Source organism: Pinus tabuliformis, chromosome 1_2, assembly GCF_031772625.1.
Source record: "Pinus tabuliformis cultivar Carrire ecotype Pingquan chromosome 1_2, CPIR1, whole genome shotgun sequence".
NCBI lineage: Eukaryota > Viridiplantae > Streptophyta > Pinopsida > Pinales > Pinaceae > Pinus > Pinus tabuliformis.
The window spans coordinates 143,596,220-143,619,998 of NC_142298.1; the positions used below are offsets into that span (position 1 = coordinate 143,596,220).

General features: G+C 40.9%; 1 protein-coding gene across 2 annotated transcripts in view; it reads left to right on the forward strand.

The window, feature by feature from the left end:
• The window catches only part of HCF244 (NAD(P)-binding Rossmann-fold superfamily protein), a 468,107-nt gene that overhangs the window by 82,605 nt on the left and 361,723 nt on the right, over positions 1-23,779 (forward strand). The window lies entirely within an intron of this gene.

The window sequence follows — 23,779 nt, forward strand, 5'->3', positions numbered from 1 at the left end:
CGTGATTATAAGTAGTAGCATGAGTGAATCTTTGGATAAAACAATTGAACTTCAGCAAAGCATCATGTCTCCAAGTGTGTCTTCAAAATGTCTGTTCCAAGGTACGTCTTCACAAAGCTTCAAATGCTCTTCCAAACTTTCTTCAAGGATGCTTCAAGGTCTTCAATAAGGTGCCCCAAGACTTCTTCAAAGTTTCTTCAATACGCTGCACCAAACCTGCTCCAGAAACTGCTCCAAGGATTTCCACGATCTTCAAGGCTCCAAAATAGTCTTTTAAGATTTTTCTTCCACACACAAGATCTGTCCACTTCAAGTCTAGTATGCTGCTTCAAGATGCTCACAAATTGCTCCAAGATCTATTTTGGCAAATGCTTCTTCAAATGCTTCACTGTCCAAGGTGTTTAAATTCTGACTTGTACAAGCTTCCAACTATTGCTTCAAGCTTTACTGTTGATTGTTCATTATTAGCATTGAGCCCTCCATAGTTGTATCTCTAATCTTCCACAAACCCTCCAAAGAAACACTTATCCGAGCTCCAAAGAAGTACTGGTCAACTCTTCAAGTATCCACAGATGTGTTATCACTGTGATATTGCCACAGAGGTAAGTCTGAGCTGTTCATAGGCTATAAACCACAAGACCGAGCCCTTAAAACTTGATTGCAATTCGTAACCCAGATTTGAGGGCTACTTTCATAACGCAAGTCACCAGTCTGAGCTTTATCATCGTCCAGAACCAATTTTTATCACTGTGCAGCACCGAGTATTTATCACTGTCTAGCATCGAGTATTTATCATTGTCCAACACCGAGTTATCTAGTCACAGATGCGAAGTGCAGAGGTAGTCCGAGGCACCCAACAGATCTGATTGAGCCTAAAAACTGAGCTTCTGAACCTCTACAATACTAGTTGTTTACAGATCCGGTTTCCACAGGTCTTCTACAGATCCGATTTTCAAAATCTAGAACAGATATCCCCAAACAATTTAATCCTTCAATTCCTTCCCGATGTTCCTAGTTCACGAGTTGTGAACTGTAATGTGTCTTTGTAATAGATGACCGAATTGGATGATCATGAAATGAAGGTCCAAGTACATATATCTATGGATTTCACCTTGAAGTGAATAGACGTGTCCTATGGAGGAAGCCCACTTGAGAGACAGGGTATAGGTTGGCTAGAATGTAAAAGTAAGACATATGACCTTCAAAAATAAAATTCTCTTTGAGTGTCGATGCAGCGGACGCGATATTATATTAAAACGTTATGATAAAGCCAATCGGCTCCACAACCATATCGACAATCGAAGATTAGGTCTTATTGGAGGTGCCATTTCAAAAGTTCCGGTAAAGCGGCGGATGCGGTTAGATAATTAAATTGTAACTTAAATCAAGTCGGGTCCACATATCGGAAATCAGAACAAATCGGAAATTAGAGATCGAAGATTAGAGATCGGAGTTGGAGATCGGAGATCAGATTTGGAGATCAGAGATCAGATTCGTGACACACAATAAAAACACCGATATGATATAACGCTGATATGATATTTCTCCGATAGGGTTTTATTATAGCATTGTGTTATATTATATGCGTTGGAACTTTGGTTAAAAGGTTTCCAAAGTTTATTACTCCGATAATGGATTATTATTCAAACGCCAGATTTATATTTGTCACACGATAATATATGTCACCATATGGTCCTCCATCTCATCATATGGTCTCCAACCATGTCATCATATGTCATCAAGTCCTTCATCAAGGATATCATAATATACATGAGGTTATGGCATTTTCATAACAACTTTCATCATTATGGCATTATGATCAATGGGCATCTTAGGGCAACATCACAGATCACAAGAATTTGCCATCACAAACAATGCCAATGATAACCTTGACTAACAGTCTCCCCCTTTGTCATTGATGGCAATATTCTTGCCCTTACAACATTCTCTCCCCCTTTGACATCAATGGAAAACAGGGTGCTCAAGTACTCCCCCTATCAATCTGTGTCTTGATATGCTGCTCCCATTGTATTTTCTTCCTTTCTCCATCAATGATAGTTCTCCATGATAGATATGTTTCTCTCCCTGTCATGGTTCTCTTCCTTCTGGCAATGTGGTCCATGATAGAAGTGTTTGCATTTCTTCATGTGATGAACCAACTCCCCCTGCCTGCATAAACTCCTCTATCTTATGAAAGATTGCTTTAAGAAAGATCGCTGCCTTGTGATAAAGTGGAAGACACTTCAAAAATGGTCCATTAGATGAGTAAGGGATTATGTTCTTCAATGGAGTTTCTCGCAAGAGATGATCTGTCAAAAGATGATTGTCCATGTGTGACTCATCAAGGATTTCATAGGGCCCTTTCACGCATAGCTTTTGCAAGAATGATCACAAGCTCCCCCTAACTGTATGCATGGTCTCCTTTTTGGCAGAGTCTCATCATCAAACACTTGGAATATTACATCTGCCAAGGATGTCTTCATCAAATCAACATGTGTTGTTGGCTTGAGTGTTCAAGAGACTTTCGGATCCAATTTGCTTCCTTCTCCATACTTGTGTAACTTTCTTTTCTTGCTTGGTAGTCATGTTTTTAGCTTGCTTAGGGACCCGAGTCAAGTTACAATCACGATCCATATGTCCAATGTTATGACAATTGAAGCATTCAGTTTTGTACATAAATGAAGAAGCATTATTTCGTCTTGCAAAGTTGCTTCTGGGAAACTGATGGGGACCATTATATTTTTCCTTGTGGTATGCCCTACAATCCTTTTCCATGTGCCCAAAATTTGTACAAGAATAGCAATAACCAAAAAATATACTTTGGTACATGGAGGATGGAGATTGCCTTGATGTACTTCCAAAGTCATTTTGTCTTGGGATCCTTTGATGATATCCATTGCCTCTTGCATTCTTGACACCATCTGCAAGTCTTCTTGGAGTAGGATTTCTTCCAATGTCATCTTGACTCTTCTCCTTGCCTTTATTGGAATTGGCGGCAACAATATTTCTTCTAGGCTTCTTCACATCCTTGTTGTTTGAAGCATTAGGGTTTGCATCATTCTTGTTGGAGGGTTCACCTGCATAGCCAAGGCCTGATTTATCAAGAGGAGATCTTTGATGACTTAGGATGTCATCTAGGGTTTGAGAGCTTTTTAGGCTCTTGTTTAGATGATCAACTTCCTTTTTAAGGATATCAATTTCTTATTTCATTTTCTTGCATTCTTCATCCTTCTTTGATAAACTAATCTCCATTTCTTCCTTTATCTTGGTTGCTTCACATGATTGAGCCTTAAGTGAGGTAATTTATGATCTTAATTTGGTGATGTCATCATCCTTTTCTTCTAGTTGGCATTTCATGGTGTTTCTTTCCTTTTCTTCTTCATCAACTTGTCCTTCTATGAGTGCCAAAGCTTCCATCACCTTCTCAGCTCCTTGTGCTTGTTTCTTTGCTTCTTCTAGTTGAGATCTAAGGGAGGAGACCTCTTCCTTGTATTGACCAATTTTTGCTTCAAGTTTGTTCAAGTTCTTGTGTCTTTGTTCAAGGTGGCTTGACAAAGTGTCTTCCTTTTTCTTTTCTTTATCCAATTGATTTGTCATGGATATGACTTCTTCATGATGTCTTTTCTTGTTTTGATGACAATCCTCCTTTAGCTTGGTGAGCTCCTTATCTTTTTCTTGTACCTGAAGCTTAAATAGGTCAACTTCCTTCCTTGTCTTGTCAAGGCTATGGTCACCATTTTGTAATTGTTTCTTAAGCTCTTCATTTTCCTTTTTCAAACTACCAAACTCTTTTAGGGCAGCTACAAGCTTCACCATGAGATCTTCTTCGAAGTCATCTTTACTCTCTTCATCTTCTAGATCTTCCTTGGCCTTGATGTCTTCAGTCATGTTTTCAGCTTCCTTAATGGATTTTGGATTTCCTTCTTTCTTTCCATCGTCTTCTTGTCTAACAGTCATGGTCAATGCTTCTCGAGTGAAGATCTTGAAGTTTGTCCCACATACCTTTTGCTGATGAACATTTCTACACTTTGGTCTTTGTAGCATCTGGTAACCCACTCAAGATTGCTTTCATCACTCTTGCATTATATTCCTTGGATTCTTCTTCCATCGAATTTTCAGTAATCACTGTTGGAATTTCTAAGTTTAACCCATTAGAAATTCTTCCTGTATTATTTGATATATTTCTTCTTACTTGTTCAATTACTTAACAAGTTATTTACCATGTAAATACTGACAATAAATACAAGTACAGTATCAACACATACAGATCATCAATTGAAAGTAAACAAACACATAAGTGACACCGTTGTTTTTGGACTAATGTCCCCAGAAAAACCCAATGCGGGAAAACCAGTGTAGCTATTCAGAGGGTTTTTTTATTATGTAGTTTCAGAATACAACCTGGGTGCCAGAAATGACTCACCCAACAGAGAATGCCCTCGGCAGTGGTACCTCTCAGTCGGAGAAAGATATTCCGGCTTATCCACCGGATGAACGATCCCACAGCAACAATGCAGCTTCTACTGCTCTGCGTCACTCTGATAGGGACTGTGTCACCCTATCCAGCTCTCCATCTCTCAGTCTGTTCCACGAAATGATCCCAACACTGCCTCTAGGCCCTGCGTCATCCTCTCTGGCCCAACGTCAGCCTCTCTGGGCTCTGCGTCAGCTTCTGGAGCCTCTGCGTTAGCCCTTGGACCCTCTGCGTCTCACACGTTGGCCCTCTCTGGCTCTGTGCAGCTCTTGGCTGCCTCTGCGTGGCCTCTAGCTGGCTCTGCGTCCCTCTCTCGGCTCTGCGCTGATCCTCCTGGTACTAACTCTGCCTCTCTGCTATGTATTCACTGCCCCTCAGCTGCAACTCAGATCACTCACTCAATTTCCTCAGCAAACCCTGCCCCAGAAAATCGAGTTCTTGATCTCTCTTGGTGTGTTCTCCAACTGACCCTCAAGCCTCCTCTTATACTTTTCTCGTTGGTCCATCAACGACTGAGATTAAATTTCTAAGCAACAACTAAGATTAGATTTAGCTTGATCCATGACTTTTGGACCATTCTAACCTAGTTTTATATTAATACCCATTAATATTTTATTTTTCCGAAGTTTAGACTTAGGAACTCGATTAAAAATATTAATTATTTTAATATCTCCCAAACCGGTTAGATTCTGCCCAAACCCTTTCTGGGTCTTGGAGATCTCATGTGCTTTAGCCTTTCCACCAATTTTCATGGCTAGAGCACATCCGATGCTACCCCAAATCAACACTCCTTCTTAGCGAGGACTGTGCTCTAGTAATACTCCACATTGAGCATCACCTTGATTATCCTGCATTGGTCCTTGTGCTGCTGCTAGGCCTCCCCGCCCAACATCCTCTGCACTGCGACATCCTCTACTGCTGCCCATGGCCCTGCCACTGCCACTGTTGCATCTGTACGACAACTCCCTCTGCGTCTGTGCTACTGCCCATGGCCCTGCCACTGCTGCATCTGCACTGCATCCCCTCTCATCATGTTGCATCGTGCTGCCCATAGCACTGCTACTGCTAACCGCTGTTCTGCAACTCAGTTACTGAGAAGTAAGTAACTAATCCTCCCAACTCTGACATCTCTATCAGGTTAGAAACACTCCCGATGCTGAAGCTCCCTCTGTTGCTGACAAGTGCTCCCTCTATTGACCTTTGCGCTGCTGCAACAACTCCATGCATCTCGCACTGTTGCTTCAAGTTGTCTGGGGACTCTTGCACTGCTTCATCTGCATCCGTCTCTACCCACATCTGCCAGTCCTGCTACTCCTCTTCGGGGCTCCTGTAGCAAGGTATAATCCAAGAGGTTGGGTGCCTCAAGGATCCTGCCCCTCATTGTTTGTAGTCCATCTGACTACAGCTCGATGTCTCCCTACTTCCTCTCAAGTGGCGCATGAGCACTCATGGCACAGTTGTCATCTGTCTCCACTTCTTTCTCCACCTTCGTTGGCGCTGCCTTGGTCTCAGAAGCCTCTCCCTTACTCTTCTTCCTCGGACACTGGTTCGCATAGTGACCCAGTTCCTCACAATGGAAGCATTTGACCTTGGAGAGGTCCTTCTTCTTTCTCTTCTGCTTTCTCGCAGATGCGAGAGCCGCATCTTCTTCTTCTTCCTCCTTGATTCTAACCCCTTTTCCGCTACTTCCCGCCTTTGTCACCCGTCTGATCTCTTCTTGACGAAGAGCCGCCCACAGTTCCTCCCAATCTAGAAGGCTCGACCTGCCCAATATGCTCTGGACAAATACCTCCCAATCCTCTGAGACTCTGTTCAATGCGGTCCTCGCCATCAGTTCCTGATCTGGCGTGGCCCCTATGGAAGTTAGTTGATCACGGATCTCCTTCAATCCACGGAGGAAGACATCTATCTGCTGTCCCTTATGCATCTGGTATGACCGCAGCTGATTTTCAAGGAACATCTTCCTCTGCACGGAAGTATGCTAGTACAATTTCTTCAGGGCCTCCCACATCTCATTTGCCGTGTCCTTCTCGGCAATATGTGACACCACATGATCCTTGACCCCATTAAGGATGGATGCACTTTGCCCTGGCCATTGCCTCCTCATACTTCTCATTTTCAGCTGATCAACTGAGATCGCTATTGTTTCCAAGGCAAAGTGCTTAATGCGATGCCTGTCTAGAATAGACAAGATCCTGGACTTCTAGACTACAAAGTTGGAAGCTTCGTCCAGTCTATCTTGATCTCTTAGCGCATTCACTGCCATCTTGATACTCTTCTTTCGACTCCTCTGAGTCTCTTGAGGGAAGTCCTCGGATCGACTCCCTCTGAGTCTCGATTTCCTTTTTGGAAATCCCTCCTTGGTCTTGCCCTGTTAGGTATTGTTCTGACCACAGTAACCACCAGCTTCGCTCCGCAAATTATCCACAGCCCCTTATACCTCAGCAACTTGAAGAACTAAGCCTCTAGGCTTTGTGCAATCCCGACACCGGCAAAATCTGCACCTCCTGGCCACAGCGTCAATCCTTCCTGGCTGAGAAAGATGACCAGGCACTGCGTAGGTCAGGTCTGCTCTTCTCTGCCACTGCGCTGATCCTTCTCCTGACTCGAACTGATGATGCAGACACTCTGCGTCACCCCTTCCTTGCTGCTTTCTGCTAGGAACAACTTCTGTCACTCGGGACAGCTGTTTTCTGCGGCTACTGCTCTACTCGGCTGATGCCTTTAGTTATCCTGTGAACTGCAACCACGCTCTAATACAATGTTGGAATTTCTAAGTTTAACTCATTAGAAATTCTTCCTGTACTATCTGATTTATTTCTTCCTACTTGTTCAATTACTTAACAAGTTATTTACCATGTAAATACTGAAAATAAATACAAGCACAGTATCAACACATACATATCATCAATTGAAAGTAAACAAGCACACAAGTGACACCGTTGTTTTTGGACTAATGTCCCTGGAAAAACCTAATGCAGGAAAATCGGTGCAGCTATTCAAAGGGTTTTATTATTATGCTGTTTCAGAATACAACCTGGGTGCCAGAAATGGCTCACCCAACAGAGAATGCCCTCGGCAGTAGTACCTCTCAGTTGGAGAAAGATAGTCTAACTTAATCATCGGATGCACGATCCCACAACAACAATGCAACTTTTTCTACTCTGCGTCACTCTGATAAGGACTGCGTCACCCTATCTGGCTCTCCAGCTCTCAGTCTGCCCTACAAAATGCTCCCAGCGCTGCCTCTAGGCCCTGCGTCAGCCTCTCTGGCCCTGCATCAACCTCTCTAGGCTCTGCGTCAGCTTCTGGAGCCTCTGTGTCAGCCCCTGGACCCTCTGCGTCTCACACGCTGGCCCTCTCTGGCTCTGCGCAACTCCTGGCTGCCTCTGCGTGGCCTCTAACTGGCTCTGCACCCCTCTCCAGGCCCTGCGCTGATCCTCCTGGTACTAACTCTGCCTCTATGCTATATATTAATAATTCGATTAAAAATATTAATTATTTTAATATCTCCCAAACCGGTTAGATTCTGCCCAAACCCTTTCTGGGTCTTGGAGATCTCATGTGCTTTAGCCTCTCCACCAATTTTCATGGCTAGAGCACATCCAATGCTACCCCAAATCAACAATCACTGATTCCCAGACTTCAACACCTTGAACCATTAAGAAATTCCTCATTCTCATCTTCCATATATCAAAGTTTCCATTTAACGATGGAACTTTCCCGATTTGATTATCTTCAGTTTTCGTGGTTGAGGAAGATGCATCTTTAGAAGGGTTGGAGGCTTTCTTCCTTGGCTTTGCCATTTGTGTTCTAAGGATCAACCTTCAAGTTGTTAGGCTTATGAGCAAAGGCATTGGTTTTGATACCAATTGTTGGAAATATTGAGAGGGGAGTGAATCAATATTTCTTTTCAATTGTTATTTTTACGAGACAGATCACTTATAATTAGAACACAAAATGAACAATAAGGATAAATACTTTTAGTAATCTCTTCTTTACAATAAATCCAATACAGTAATGTGTAGGGCTCCAACCCTAGATGAAGACACCGATCTTCAATCTCCGAGGCTCCAATCTATATTTTGGCAAGCACAGACTTGGACTTCTTAAGGCTCCAACATCGTCACTTTGAGGCACCAACCCTATCTTTGATACAGGATCCAACCTGGTCTCTTGACGACTCCTATCCTCTAGGGCTCCAACCCTATCTTCCAAGGCACCAACCTTGTCTCTTTGTGTAATGTTCCCATTTTTATTTTTCTCCATAGTACAACTAGGGTGGATTTCCAGGGTAGGGGATGGCCAAGTTAGTGGAGCAGGTTTATGTCATCAGGGGTCCTAATGGAGTTTTGAAGAGTTTTTATGGGGTCCGATGGCATTTGCTTGGCATATTCATCATCATGAGAAGTTCCGCACATCTTGTTTTTGGTTCCGTGACTTTCTGATAATTCCTGTAAAATGGGGTTATTATTGGGCATAACTTAATTAATTATGCTTGAGGTGGCATTTTGAGGAGATTGATTGATATAACACCTCAATGTAATAGCTCGTTGGCACTGGAACGAGAAGATCTATAGGATGGGATGCTAAGAAGTGACTTCCAGTGGCCAAAGAGAGTATGGTGGGTGATTTACCATTTTCCTTAGTTAAAAATGACTTTAATTAGCCATTTAATTAAGGAAAAATAATAATTAGAGAAAATGGGCCAAAAGTGAATTAAGTGAAATAAAATAAAATTAAAAGGTCACTTAAGATAAAGTCAATGGAGGAGCTTCTAGAATAATAATAAAATAATAAAATAAGATGCTTCTAGAGGCTTCGAGATCTATCCATCAGGTCTGTAAAAGAGGAGGAGGTCATTTGGAGACATCTTGGTTTTGATATTGTTTTTTGTATGAGAGGTTGAGAACCTGGTTCTCTACTCCATTGGTAGCCCCAGGACGAAAACCCTTGGGTGATTTAGAGAGATTGGGCGAGCACCCATGTCGCCTTGGTGGATTCATTCAGAATCCACAGGTGTAGTGATTGATTTCCTGTTTCAGTTTGGAGGTCGGTATCAGTATTATTACATATCTTGGAGGGCCGTTTCCAGCTATTGTATTGGCATATATTTCTATAATAAAGTTGGATTTTGTTGCTGCATTTCTCATTGTTTCTCATGTTGTGATCTTTTAATGATATTTTTGTGCAATTTATGGATTTATGGTTTGGGTTTTACATGGAAATCTTATGTTAAGTGCATGATAATCTTATGAGAAGTGTTTGTTCCAAATTTATTTCATTTGGGACATTACACTTTGAGGCTTCAATCCCTAAGGCTCCAATCCTCAGCTTCAATTCGTCAAGATGTGTTTGATTATTGTTCACGGCTCCCAATATCTTCTTCAACGGGCCTTGTTTATCTTCAACAATGCTTCCTTCAAATTACTTCATCAATGACAACCTTGTCTTCTTAGAAGGTGTCACCACTGCTCTTCATAGTGCCGAAACAAAGATCTTCAACGTTACTCCATGAGGGCTTCAACAAAGTATCATGTCTCCAAGTGTGCCTTCAAAATGTCATTTCCAAGGTATGTCTTCACAAAGCTTCAAATGCTCTTCCAAACTTTCTTCAAGGATGCTTCAAGGTCTTCAATAAGGTGCCCCAAGAATTCTTCAAAGTTTCTTCAATACGCTGCAACAAGCGTGCTCCAGAAACTGCTCCAAGGATTTCCACGATCTTCAAGACTCTAAAATAGTCTTTTAAGATTTTTCTTCCACACACAAAAACTGTCCACTTCAAGTCTAATATGCTGCTTCAAGATTCTTGTGAAAAATTGCTGCAATAATTGATTTATTTCTCCTACTTATTTATGATAAATTATTTACCAATACTTCAGTGAATACCAAAATAATTTCAGTTGCATACTTCACAAACTAGAACTGAAAATTAAATGGCAAGAGAAACATCAACATATGAACAACCACATTGACACACTTGTTTTTGGACAATCGTCCCCGGAAAAACCCAATGTGGGAAAACAGGTGCAACAGATCTGAGGATTCTTATTATTGGCAGTAAATATCTGAATATAGTCTAGGATGCTCATCTAGCAATCCTTTATATAGAAAATATTGGCGGAAAATCTGAGTGAATTTTACCTCACTTCACCTGGTAGAATTCCGGCTGATCCGGCACAAGACTAGCTAACCCCGACTATTTCTGCACTGGCCCTGCGTAGGCCCTATGTAAGCCTTTCAGGCTCTGCGTCACCTTCTCTGCCCTCTACATAAGCTCTCTCGGCTGTTCCGAAAGTTCCCGGTAGTTCTGATAGTTCTCGACAGTTCCGACAGTTCACAGCTATTCCTGCTATTCCGGTAGTTCTAGATTCTGTGTGACAAGCAACTTTTCTACTCTGCGCCGATCCTTCTGGCTCTGCATCAAGATTGCGTGGGCCCAGATTGGCCTAGCATCAGCTCTCTCGGCTACTGCGCTGCCTCTCAGCAAGCTCTCTCCGCCTCTCTGTTCTGTATTTTCTAGAAAGTCCTCCCGAATTCTCTGTGCCCCTCAGCTGCAAGTTCTCCCCAATCGATTTTCCTCATGAGAACTGCTCACCTCAAAAAATCGATTTCCTCCATCTCTCTGTGTATTTCCAAATGAACCCCAAACCTCCATTTTATACTTTTCCTGTTGACTTTTCAACGGCCGAGATTAAGTCTCTAATCAACGACTAAGATTAAAACATGACTTGATCCGCCTTCTAGATCATTCTCATCCATATTTTGATTAATACCCATTAATATTTTAATTTCCCTAAGTTTAGACTTAGGAACTCCATTAAAAATATTAATTATTTTAATAAAATACAATCCGGGTGGAATTTCACCAAACGGTTTCTGGGTTCTTTAGAACTCATGTGCCTTAGCCTCTCCACAAATTTTCAAGCCTAGAGCACTTCTGATGCTACCAAAAACTAACAATTTCACAAATTGCTCCAAGATCTATTTTGGCAAATGCTTCTTCAAATGCTTCACTGTCCAAGGTCTTCAAATTCCGACTTGTACTAGCTTCCAGCGATTGCTTCAAGCTTTACTGTTGACTTTATTATTAGCATTGAGCCCTCCACAATTGTATCTCTAATCTTCCACAGACCCTCCAAAGAAACACTTATCCGAGCTCCAAAGAAGTATTGGTCAACTCTTCAAGTATCCACAGATGCATTATCATAGTGGTATTGCCACAGAGGTAAGTTTGAGATGTTCATAAGCTATAAACCACAAGATCGAGCCCTTAAAACTTGATTGCAATTCGTAACCTAGATTTGAGGGCTACTTTCATAACATAGGTCACTAGTCCGAGCTTTATCACCGTCCAACACCAAGTTTTTATCACTGTCCAGCACCGAGTTATCTAGTCATAGATGCGAAGTGCATAGGTAGTCCAAGACACCCAACAGCTCTGACTGAGCCTAAAAACTGAGCTTCCGAACCTCTGCAATGCTAGCTATCACAGATCCGGTTTCCACAGGTCTTCTACAGATCTGATTTCCGAGCTCTAGAACAGATATCCCCAAACAATTTAATCCTTCAATTCCTTCCCGGTGTTCCTAGTTCACGAGTTGTGAACTGTAATGTGTCTCTGTAATAGATGACCAAATTGGATGATCATGAAATGAAGGTCCAAGCTCATATATATATGGATTTCACCTTGAAGTGAAGAGACATGTCCTATGGAGGAAGCCGACTTGAGAGATAGGGTATAGGTCGGCTAGACTGTAAAAATAAGACATATGACCTTCAAAATCAATTTCTCTTAGAGTGTCGATGCAACGAACGCGATATTATATTAAAACATTATGATAAAGCCAATCGGCTCCACAACCATATTGGCATTCAGAGATTAGGTCTTATCGGAGGTGCCATTTCAAAAGTTGTGATAAAGTGGCGGATGCGATTAGATAATTAAATTGTAACTTAAATCAAGTCAGGTCTGCATATCGGAAATCAGAGATCGGAGATTGGAGTCGTGACACACAATAAAAACGCCGATATGTTATAACGCCGATATGATATTTCTCCGATAGGGTTTTATTATAGCGCTGTGTTATATTATATGCGTTGGAACTTTGTTTAAAAGGTTTTCAAAGTTTATTACTCCGATAATGGATTATTATTCAAAGGCCCGATTTATATATGTCACACGATAATATATGTCATCATATGGTCTCCAACCATGTCATCATATGTCATCAAGTCCTTCATCAAGGATATCATAATATACATGAGGTTATGGCATTTTCATAAGAACTTTCATCGTTTTGGCATTATGATCAATGGGCATCTGAGGGCAACATCACATATCACAAGAATTTTCCATCACAAACAATGCCATATTGACATCAATGACAACCTTGACTAACAATATATATATATATATATATATATACAATAGAAAAAAATAAAAGTTGGCATGATGACACATGGATTGTGCACATGTTGATCTTTTTCCAATCCCCTTACCATTTTTGGAATAGTTTGTTTTATTTAATGGTAGAAAAGGGAGATGAAAGACATTCATTCTTTTAGGAAGGGAATGTTGAGAGAAAAAGGAGTCACTAGTAGTAGTATTTGATTGAGGGCTCGGGGGTAGCTAGCTGTAGAAAGATTATGTGCAGCTAAGCCTAGGTTGGGTGGTGAGTCATCCCCAAAATAGTGTTGCGGACAACGACAACATAATAACACAACCACTTTGAATTATCTAGTAAGAAATATCATCGCTTACAGGTACATTTTTCATCTCATGATCTCGTAAATTATGTGCTAGCTAGATGAATATTTATGTGTTGATATTTTTTTAATAGCATGGAATGATGTAAAATTTGCTTGTTATGATTTCGGGTGACATCAAACACAATGATGACATTGTTAACCATGGGATCAACGATAAACGACTTGAGACTCGTGAAGGGGATCAACATGTGCACAATCCATGTGTCATCATGCCAATTTATTTCTTATATATATATTTGACTTTACTTATTCTTACTATATATATATATATTCAAAATTTCAGTCTATTATTATCTTTTATTTGTTATTCGTTATTTTGTTTATTATTATCTTTTTTCATTATTTGTTATTTAATTTATTATTATCTTTTATTTATTATTATTATTATTATTACTACAAGGAATTACAATCCACCCATGAAAGGGAAACTTTTGGGCATGTTCCCCAGAAAAGGGGTGCTTTTGGGAGTCCCCCTCAGAAAAGAGGTGCGTCTAGGCTTCCCCACCAAATTTGTGCTTATAAAGGCTTAGAAAATGGAAAAATAAAAAGCTAAAAGAAAAATTAAATATATAAAAATGCCCTATCTCACTTTCACTTTTATTTACCTTTTATTTACTTTGACTCCTTGATACTTATTTTATTTTCAATGTTCATTGTCCATTGTTAATTTTCAATTTAAGTTTTGAGTCTTCACTCTAGATAATGATGACATCAGACCAAGCCTTTGACTTGTCACTTTTTACTAATTTTGAGTTTGAGTAATTTCAATTTACTATTTTAGACTTTGGTATCTACTATTTTTTCTGAGTAGTAATTAGATTATAGAATGGTGAATTTAAATCAATGTATCAATATTTTACTCTTTCTGTTTCATGTATGTTTTATGAATCAATTTATTTAAATATTTAATCTTAACCTGAATCTTGTTTGTAGCATTTACAAATTTGAATTTAGTACTATTTTATTGTTTATTGTTTAGTATTTACATTGCAAAATGATGAATTTGCGTGGGTTGAATTGTTTTTTTTTTGTAAACAAGGTAGTACTTTCTATATTTACTTTTTTCAAAATTTACAGTCCCAAGACATCGATTAAACAACCACCTGCCCGAAGGAAACCAAGTGGCCATCGATCAACATTGTATCCATTCCAAAACTTAAATAAGTTCATCATCAACAACTGTATCTCCCCAGTACCTCTCTCTGGTCTTGAAGACAAAAACATTCAAAAACTGTAAACAAAACTAAAAACCAACTACTCCTCATCTGAGGAGGCGATCTGGAAAGTTGCCTGCTCTTCCGGAGTCATCATCTGCTTGCCTTTGTTCTTCGGCTTTACCCCTGGGCCTGGGAGTTCTCGTCCCTGCTGAAACAGTTTCCATTTTAGCTCAGACAGAGTTTGCTCAATGCGACCCAAAGCGAGATTGTTCCTGTAAGTTTGGATCTGGATGGTTGCCAAATCCTTCATTATCTCCCGGTTGACCTGTTCTGGTTCTTTGTTTCGCTCCTGTCAGTTCTCCACTTCTCCTTCCATGTGTTCCTGATGGAGGGTCATAGCTTGGGCGACTATGTGTTTCATGATCCAATAAAGTTGCAGAGTTCTGGTATAGAGAGATTGTCTGCCATTTGTAGTGCCTGGATCATGTATCATTTCTTCCCACTCATGCAGGGGAAGGTTTCTACCTTGAAGATTTTGTCTTAATTCACATTCCCAGCTCCAGATCTGTTCCCGAATTTCTTGCATATTTGCTTTCATGTAGGCATCCACAAGTTCCTTTACCTGTTCATCTGTAGATTTTCTGCCTTTTTTCTGGCCCCTACTGCTTGTTTCCGCTTCCTGCTTGACATTCCTTTTTCTTCTCCTGGGCGCCATGTTTTTACTGGGCAGTTTCCTGGTGCTTTGGTTCTTCAAGATTGCTTGCTGGGTTATAGTTGACCCTTCACTATGGTTTAGCCCTATCACAGTATAAACACAATGGTCAGTTTTGTCTATTGGGGGCAAGTACTTGGAGGGGATAGCGCTACTACCCCTCCTCCTAGGTTCTTCCGAGTTGTGTCTAACTCGTAAATACATATCCAAAGCCTCTCTAAAGCTCTCCTGACCCAAGTTTTCTTTGATGAGGTTTACTTGATTATAATTGGTGTAGATTTGCTGGGCCGCGCAGGCTGCCTTGTAATCCATACCCCTCCCATTTCTCTGAGGTTTTCCTAACCCCCTTCCTGTTTTGATTTCCACAGCTTCAGGGTCCCCCTCCCGTTTTTTTTCCTCAGTTCTCGAGAATCTGTGGAAGGGATCTTCTTCCTCACTCGGGTGTTCCAGGTTCGCCTTACCGAAGGCATAATCTCAGGGTTTGGCATTCCAGGGCCTTCCCATCTGTTGCAGGGGTCAAGGAGTATTGGGACCTTCTTTTCCTGTGAACCCTTTGCATTACTATTATAATTTTCCTTTCCAGCCATGGAGTCGCATGGTTTTCTCCCGACCCAAGCTATCTTAACTTGATAACTGAGTCTGGGGAGATGCAGACTATTCCTATCTATCTGCATGCCTACGTTTTTCTTCATGTAAGAATTTTTATCCAAGTGAAGGGGGGAAGGGTTCACATACCTGTCAGTTTGGAGCCGCTATTCTCTCTTCTGTGTCTTTGGTTGTCGACGCGTTCTCTCTCGCCACCTTCCTTCTCCCGCGTCCACATGCAACATGCATGGACTCCCTTAAACTTTATTCTTTTAACATTCTTCTGTCCTAACCTTACCTCCAGCTGTCTCCATTTCCGACGATTCGTGGTGCGCTTTCCGTCCCACTTTCCTTGGGATGCTGCCCAAATGTCTTGTCCTCCGTGCTTCATTTATGACTACCTTCTCCCGGCTGCTCTTGCTGTCCCTGTGCTGACTCCGCATTGCCATCTGGCTTTCCTCTGCTGTCTCTTCTCAATCCTACTGTCCTATTCTCCCTGTGCCCACCTCCTTCCATTTCTGCTCCCACGCTTCTCAGGATTATCCTTTCTCTTTCCTCCTCCGTCATCCCTGTCCTTTCCGTCCTTTACTCCGGTCTATTCTGTTCCATGGATGATCTTTGCTGATCTGCCTGCGTATGCTTTCGTCTTTCTTCCCTCCTCTCAACATCATTCGGGTTCTCTAGTTGCCTCTGATCTGCCTCGACGACCTGTTCTATCTGTTTCATTTCCTCATTCCTGTTGAGCTCTGCTTCTCCCACATCTAATTGGTGCTCTCTGTTTCGGCATCCCCAATTTGCAAGGAGATCCGCTGGGGCGTTTCCTTTCCTCTTCACATGGGACGTGATAATGTATGCCAGTCGTTGAAGTTGCTTTTCGACTTCTGAAATTACCCACGCCGTCCGCCAGCTTTTGCTTAGTTTTTTTGCGTTTGCTCCTTGTTGTAGTTGTTTTATAGTGTCAATGACCAGCTTAGAATCCCCTTCTATCTGCAATCTTTGGTATCCTTCTCGTATCGCTATCTCCAGTCCTCTGTTTAATGCATGGTATTCTGCTTCATTGTTGGTAGCAGTGCCGCAGTCCATTGCATATACCCTTTTGATCCTTCCTTCTTCGTCTCTGAATATCCCTCCTATCCCTGCCTCCCCTGGGTTGCCTTTGGCTGCCCCATCAAAGTTTAGTTTTGTGAATCCTTGGGGGGGGTTCTTATAACTTTCTTCCGCTCTTACCTGTTCTGCATCTTGTATCTTCCTTGTGCTGCTTATATTTCTTACTTGAATTTCCGTCGGTTCATGATGCTAGTTTCCATGCCTTATGTCTTCCAATCTTCCTCTATCCAATTTCCCAGAATTATTGTTTCCCTTATATTCTCCATAATTTGGTTCCAGATTTCCTCTGTGTCGTTTTTATCTGTTCTGAATATTACCCTGTTTCGGGCTTTCCATAGATTCCACAGGAAGAATCCAATTGACAAGTTCCAGGCATGGTTAAGGATTACATTTCGGTACGGTTTGCTACTCCATGTTTCAATTGTTGTTTTAATGCTTTCTAACTTTCTTTCTGTAATCCCAAAGATTTGTTGGTGCTTTTGCCACAGGATGTTACTTACATTACAGGAATTAGCAACATGTTCCATAGTTTCCTCTTGCCGTTGGCATAGCGTGCAACGTGAGGGTCCATGCGTTCCTTTCCGTCTTAGCTGATACCAAGTTAGGGCTCTGCCATGTAGCATTGTCTAGGTAAAAAATGTCACTTTTGGCCAGGTTTTTAATTGCCAGAGTCTTTTCCATTTTTCCATGTTTGCATTGCCCGCTTCTTTTGTTTTTAGGTGGTATCCTTCTGATATTGTAAACATGCCTTTAATTCGTTTGCCCCATCTTATTATGTCTGGTCCTTCTTTGATAGCTATTTTCCTAGTTTCCAGTTCTTTGTGATATGTATTCCATTGCTCAGTTTCTCGGGCTTCAGGCCAATCACTTTTCCTCTTCCATTGTCTCCAGTAGCTGTTTTGGTTCCCTACCCAGTAGTTCCTTACTGTGTCCTCCACTATTTGGGTTGTGTACTGTTGTACTTCCTGTAGCTGAGGAACTTGACTCAGGATACCTCTCTGTTGCCACCCTTCCTGCCAAAAGTTTGCTTTATTTCCTTCCCGAATTTCCCAGAAGCTGTTGTCTCTTATCAGAGCTCTGTTCATATTAGCTAGGTTCCAAATAGCTGAGCCTTTTTTTCTGTCAGTGTTCGGAGTTTACCTTCCGGGGTCCGTGCTATTTCATATTTTTGATCCCATAGTTGTTTCCAGAGGTCATTCCCTCCTTGAATCCATCTCCACCATAATTTCGCCCCCATGACTTGGTTCAGAATGTTTGGGTCTCTAGGTCCCAAACCTCCTTCTTGAATCGACTTGCTTAACCATGTCCATGAAAGCAACGCCCATTTTTTTGTTTTGTTTGCCCCCTGCCATAGAAACTTTTTAAAAATTTGCACCATTTTCTGACATATGGTCTTCGGGATTGCTTGACTTGCCATTTGGTAGATTGGCATAACTTGGAGGACTGATTTTAGGAGTATGAGGCGGCTCGGTGTGTTGAGCGTTCTAAATGTCCAATTTTCCATCCTTTTTTGAATTTTCCTTATCAGTCCTTGCCAATTCGCTACTCTGTTTTGCTGATCGCTCAGTTGAATTCCTAAATATTTTGTAGGGAATTTCCCAATTTGGAACCCCAAAGTTCTTGCCAGAAAGGCTTGACTCATTCTTGGTGTGTTGAAGAAGAAGATTTCAGTTTTCTCTTTATTCACTTCCGTTCCTGAAGCTTTATTGAATTCTGTTAGGATCTCCTCGAGTTTTTTAGCTTCCTTAAGGGTTGCTTGGCTGTACATCATCACATCATCCACAAATTGTTGGTGTGTGATAGTTAAGTCCTCTCCCCATAGGCTGAGCCCTTTGAATTCTCCTCTTCTTACTTTGTCGTTGATTAAGTGACCTAGGCCATCCGCTGCTAGGATGAACAAGAATGGAGATAGAGGGTCTCCCTGTCTTAGGCCACGGGTGGGCTTGAAAGTTTCCGTTGGGGTTCCATTTAGAAGGATTGACATACTAGGAGTGGATATCATGGACAAAATCCATGCAATCTATCTTTCATCAAATCCATAGGTTTGCAGAACTTCTTGTAGATATTGCCAACTGAGTTTATCATATGCCTTTGCTAAGTCAAGTTTGATCATCATTCCTTTATTTCCAGTTTTCTTTAGGGAGTGGATCACCTCTTGCGCGACTACAATCCCATCCACTATCTGACGACCTTTCACAAAGCCTGTTTGTTCTTTTGCTATCAATTCTGGGAGCAAAGGTTGTAATCTTTTTACCATTATGGTAGCCATGATTTTATAGATTACGTTGCATAGAGCTATAGGTCTAAAGTTATGGGGTTCTTCTGCTTGGTCTACTTTTGGAATTAAGGCCAAGAAGGTAGCATTCCATGCTGGGTGCATTCGTTTGTGACTTCTTGATTCTTCTACTGCATTAACAAGATCTTTTTTCATGAACCTCCATGTTGCTTGAAAGAACTCCACTGTGAAACCATCCGGCCCAGGGGCTTTGTTTTTTGCCATTGTCTTGATTACTTCCTCAACTTCCTTTTCCGTAATCACTCGAAGTAGCGCAAGGTTCTGGTCCCTACTTACTTTTTTGGGAATGACTTGTTTTATCTTGGCTATCTCTTCATTTTGGTTGCTTTGCGGCTCTGTCAATATGCCCTTGAAATGTTGGATTAGTAGGTTTTCCATTTCCTCTTTTTGGATAACTCTGTTACCTTGTTTATTTTTGAGGGAGAAGATTCGGCTTTGCTGCCTGTGTTGCAGCATTGCTCGATGGAAAAATTTTGTGTTCCTTTCCCCCTCTTTTAACCACTGAACTCTTGACTTTTGGCGCCACAAGATTTCCTCTTGTTTTCTCCTTTCCTCCAGTTTGAGTAGCACTTCCCCTTCTTCCTTTGCTCTCTCCTCAGTTCCTCCTTCTTCTATGGTTTTTTGTTGTATCCTTTGCATTGCTATTTGGAGTTGTTCCTTGTCTTGATGGATGTTACCAAATTCCTCTTTATTCCATGTCTTAATCTCACTTTTCAGCTCCTTGAGTCGCAGTTGGAGTGTGTGCATCTTGTTCTTGCCTTGTATTACTCCTTCGCTTTTCTTCCACCAGGTTTCCATCTTTTCAACAAGAGTTGGATCTCTTAGCCAGAAGGCTTCAAACCTAAAAGGTTTATGTTGATTTTGTTTGTTCATGGCAATTTCCAGTTTTATTGGCCAATGATCCGATCCTTGGCACGGTAGGATCGTTGCTTCATAAAATATATCTTTCCCTAGGAAGTGTTCTGTGGCTAAGAATCTGTCCAGTCTGGATGCTATCTGCCTACTACCTCCTCGTCTGTTGTTCCAGGTATATTTTCCATTAATAGTATTGATGTCAATCAATTGGAGGGTTGTTTGGGTTTCCTTGAATCTCTCCATATCTGCATCTTCCCGTTGCAATCCTCCTTTCTTTTCCGCTATGGTTGTTATCATATTGAAATCTCCTGCTATCACCCAGAGTTTTTCTATGTGTAGGTCGCCCATTCGACACAGCTGTGTTAGAAAAGTCTCTCTCTCAAGCGGTATGTGGGGTCCATAAACCGCTGATACCAAGAACCACTCTTTGTGTCCTACCATTCTGAACCTCCTTGATAGAATCCTTCGCATTCCTATCCAAAGGTCTGCCATTACTTCTGCTGGGTTCCATAATATTGCTATTCCCCCTGCACTCCCTTTTGCATCTATTGTCATACTTTCATAATATGGCTTAATTTTCTTTAGGATTTCCTCCATCTTTGCTCCCGTTATTTTTGTTTCTTGCAGCAACATTATCTGAGGTTTTTCTTTTTTAATCCTCTCAGCCAGGTATCTTTGCTTACCCTTGCTGTTAAGCCCTCTTATATTCCAGGATGTAATAATCATTGAGACTGTTGGGTTGTTTGTTGGAAGACCGCTGAAAGCGGTACAACTCTTCCTGTGTTAACTAGCATTTCACCCATTATTTGAATGGATTCTTGTAGGTTCTTCCTTCCTCTTTTTCCCCCCTTTTCCTTTTTGTGGATACTCCTGGTTATTATCCTATATTCCTAGCTGTTCATTTATCCCTGTTTTCCCACTTTCTTGCTTTCTTTGTATTTTTGGAATATATCTTTGTATAGTTTTTTATCTTCCTCTGGTATAAACCTTTCATCCAAATTCTTCCACTTGTCTAGTAGATTTTTTAGGATTTCCTCTTCTGATGTTGCGTCCTCCCCTTTATTTATATCTACTTCCATCACTTCATACTCCTGGTATGGTTCCTTTTCTTGGGTCCCCTGTTCTTCTGGTTCCTTTTGGTTTTTCTGCTTATTTTCCTTTGTTTCCATATTTTCCTTTCCTCCTTCCTTATCTGTCCCTTCTTGGTAATCCATCTTTCTGGTCTCCTCCTCCCCTTCTTCTGTTTGTAATGCTTCATACCTATTTGTCTTTTGACTTGTATTTGGCTGATCTTTCCTAACTTTCTGCTGGGTTTCTTTAGTAGGTCGCTTCTTGTGCTTTAGTTCTTGAAACCCCTCCTCATCTTCATTAGTTTTCCTCTGTTGCTTAGTCTTTCTTTCTTCCTCCTCTGCATTTAGAGGGAGGGCATTCCTTGAATAGGTGCCCATATTCATGGAATTTTCTGCATCTAAATGGTATGTGTTCATAGTCCAGAGCTTGCTGCCAGATCTCCTCATGATACTCGAGTTCAACAGTACCTGGTATAGGGTTTGCTATGTTCATGTAGACACATATTCTTGCATACGATGTGTATCTCCCTTTTTTTGTTGATTCTGCTATCTTTACGAAACTTCCTATGGTGTTTTCTATTCCTTCAAGAATCTCTGGGTCCCAAAAATCCATAGGCAGTCCAAACAATTTTACCCATACCGGTGCTGCTAGGAATTTTTCCTGGTCTGGGTTATAGCATTCCTCCCAATACCTCATAAATAACCCTGCATTATTATGGAAATATGGACTGTTTTCAAACTCTTTCTCTTTATCTTGCAGGTTTGAGAAGATTATCGTGAAAAAGCCGCGTGCTTCCAACTTCAGTTTGATGTGGCCTCTTGGCTGCCATTTCTGTTGAATCCATCTTGTCAGTTCTTTTTCTGAAGGCCAGACTCTGATGAACTTGCAAATCAGTGCATGATCTTTCATGTAGCTTCTATACCTCTCCAATTTGTTCATTGGAATGACAAACCTCGGTTTCTCCGCTGCACAGGGCAAACAACGTCCTTTGCTTCTTGCTTGCCAGCGTGCACCCAAAACAGGTCCTGGTGGCCTTTGAGCAGCTTTCTCTTTACTGTTACTAGTTCCTTCTCCCGCTGTCGCATCCCTATAGGAGGGGATCTCACCCCTCCCAGTCTCCTCTGCTATTTCTATAACGTCTGTCCACTTCTAATCGTCTGTTCGTTGGTTTTTCGAGGTGTTCCGCGCTGCCTACCTTATGGCTGCGTGGTCATTAGGGTTGCAGAGCTCCAAGAATCCCTCATGGTTTGTTCGATCCCGCATGGGTTGAATTGTTATTATTGGGATTTTATCATTATTATTATTTTTTAATATTTTTAGAGATGGGATCTCCTATGCTAGGTACCCAAAGTCCTCCCATCCCCTTTGAATTTTACCAAAATTTGGGGGTGCTTGCACATGACCCCTATGTGCATCTCCCTGCTCCCACACTGCCTCGTCTCAGAAACTTGGTGGAATATTGCTTGATTATAACTTTAGCTCTTTTCTTTGGCTTCATTTCGAATTTGAATTCATGAATGGTATCCTGAATTTTTTGTCTCCTGGTTTTGTTTTCATATATATTTGTATGAATGTATTTGACATATCCTTGCCATATTGTATACTGTTTTTCTGAAAATTTGTTGTCTTTGCTTTAGATACCTTATCTGTATCTGTTCCCATATCTGTATCCATGCAACTTAGGTGTCAGAGCATAATAGTAATAGTAGATACATTTTGGTCCAATGATTTCTAGCAACTAGACTACAATTTAGTTTCTCCTCAATAGGGGCAGCAAGTAAAAAATGAACATAAAGGAGCCTCTGATGCAAAGTTGGATTTTACCTTAATGTGTTTTCATCTAAGCTTAGAAGTAACTATGTTTGTTTTCAACTTAAATAATGTAAAATTAACTTGAACCAGTATGTGATGTTGAATAGTAAAATGAAAAATATTCTGATGTACATGTATTCAAGAAGGCCCTTGGCCACATGTAGAGGCTTAGGTTTGAATTATAGGGAGTGATCATATGGGTCAAATTATGCCCAGTGGAACATCAGCAGCAAACACTCCCAAGAAAACAGGAATGGTTTTGGGAAGTCATTGTGTCAACCCTCTATCAAATTAGATATTTATAAATCCAGGAGAATTCCAAGTTAGGAAATATTTTGACCCAAAATTTTCTTATTAACCTAGTTAGAAACTCTTGAAATGAAGAAACCAATGTGATTACAGTGGGGATATAAATTCTTATTATTATTAATGGAAAACAATTTAGCTTCCTCTTGTTCTATTTCCTTTTAGATTATCATTTATTATATATTTGGGAACATTTAGCTTTATGATAAGATACATTTCTTGGTGCCGAATCTCTCTACCCATTTTGTCTTTCCAACTTTATGTGGAAAAAGTGAAATATTTATGTCCTTGTTAGGTTCCTTTACAAGATAATGATCTTTGTTTTAGTTTGTGACGTTATTCCCATAAATTCCTATTTCTATTTTAAAGGTTAGGCTTCTAGTTGGAAATAAAAAGTATGTGGATAAAGTTGTAATTCTGACTGGCTCAGTGTGGTTATGAGACTGTATCGTAAAATTGTTTTTTCTTCTTCATAACTTTCTTCTTAGAACCTAGGTTGTTATAAGAAAGAATCTCAGCGATAAAGGAGTAGAGGATAACATTGTGTTATCGACACAAATTTCTCTCTTATTCATTGCATTTTGGCCTTCTATTGAACCTTATAAATTGCTTCCGTGTCTTTGTTTCTCTTA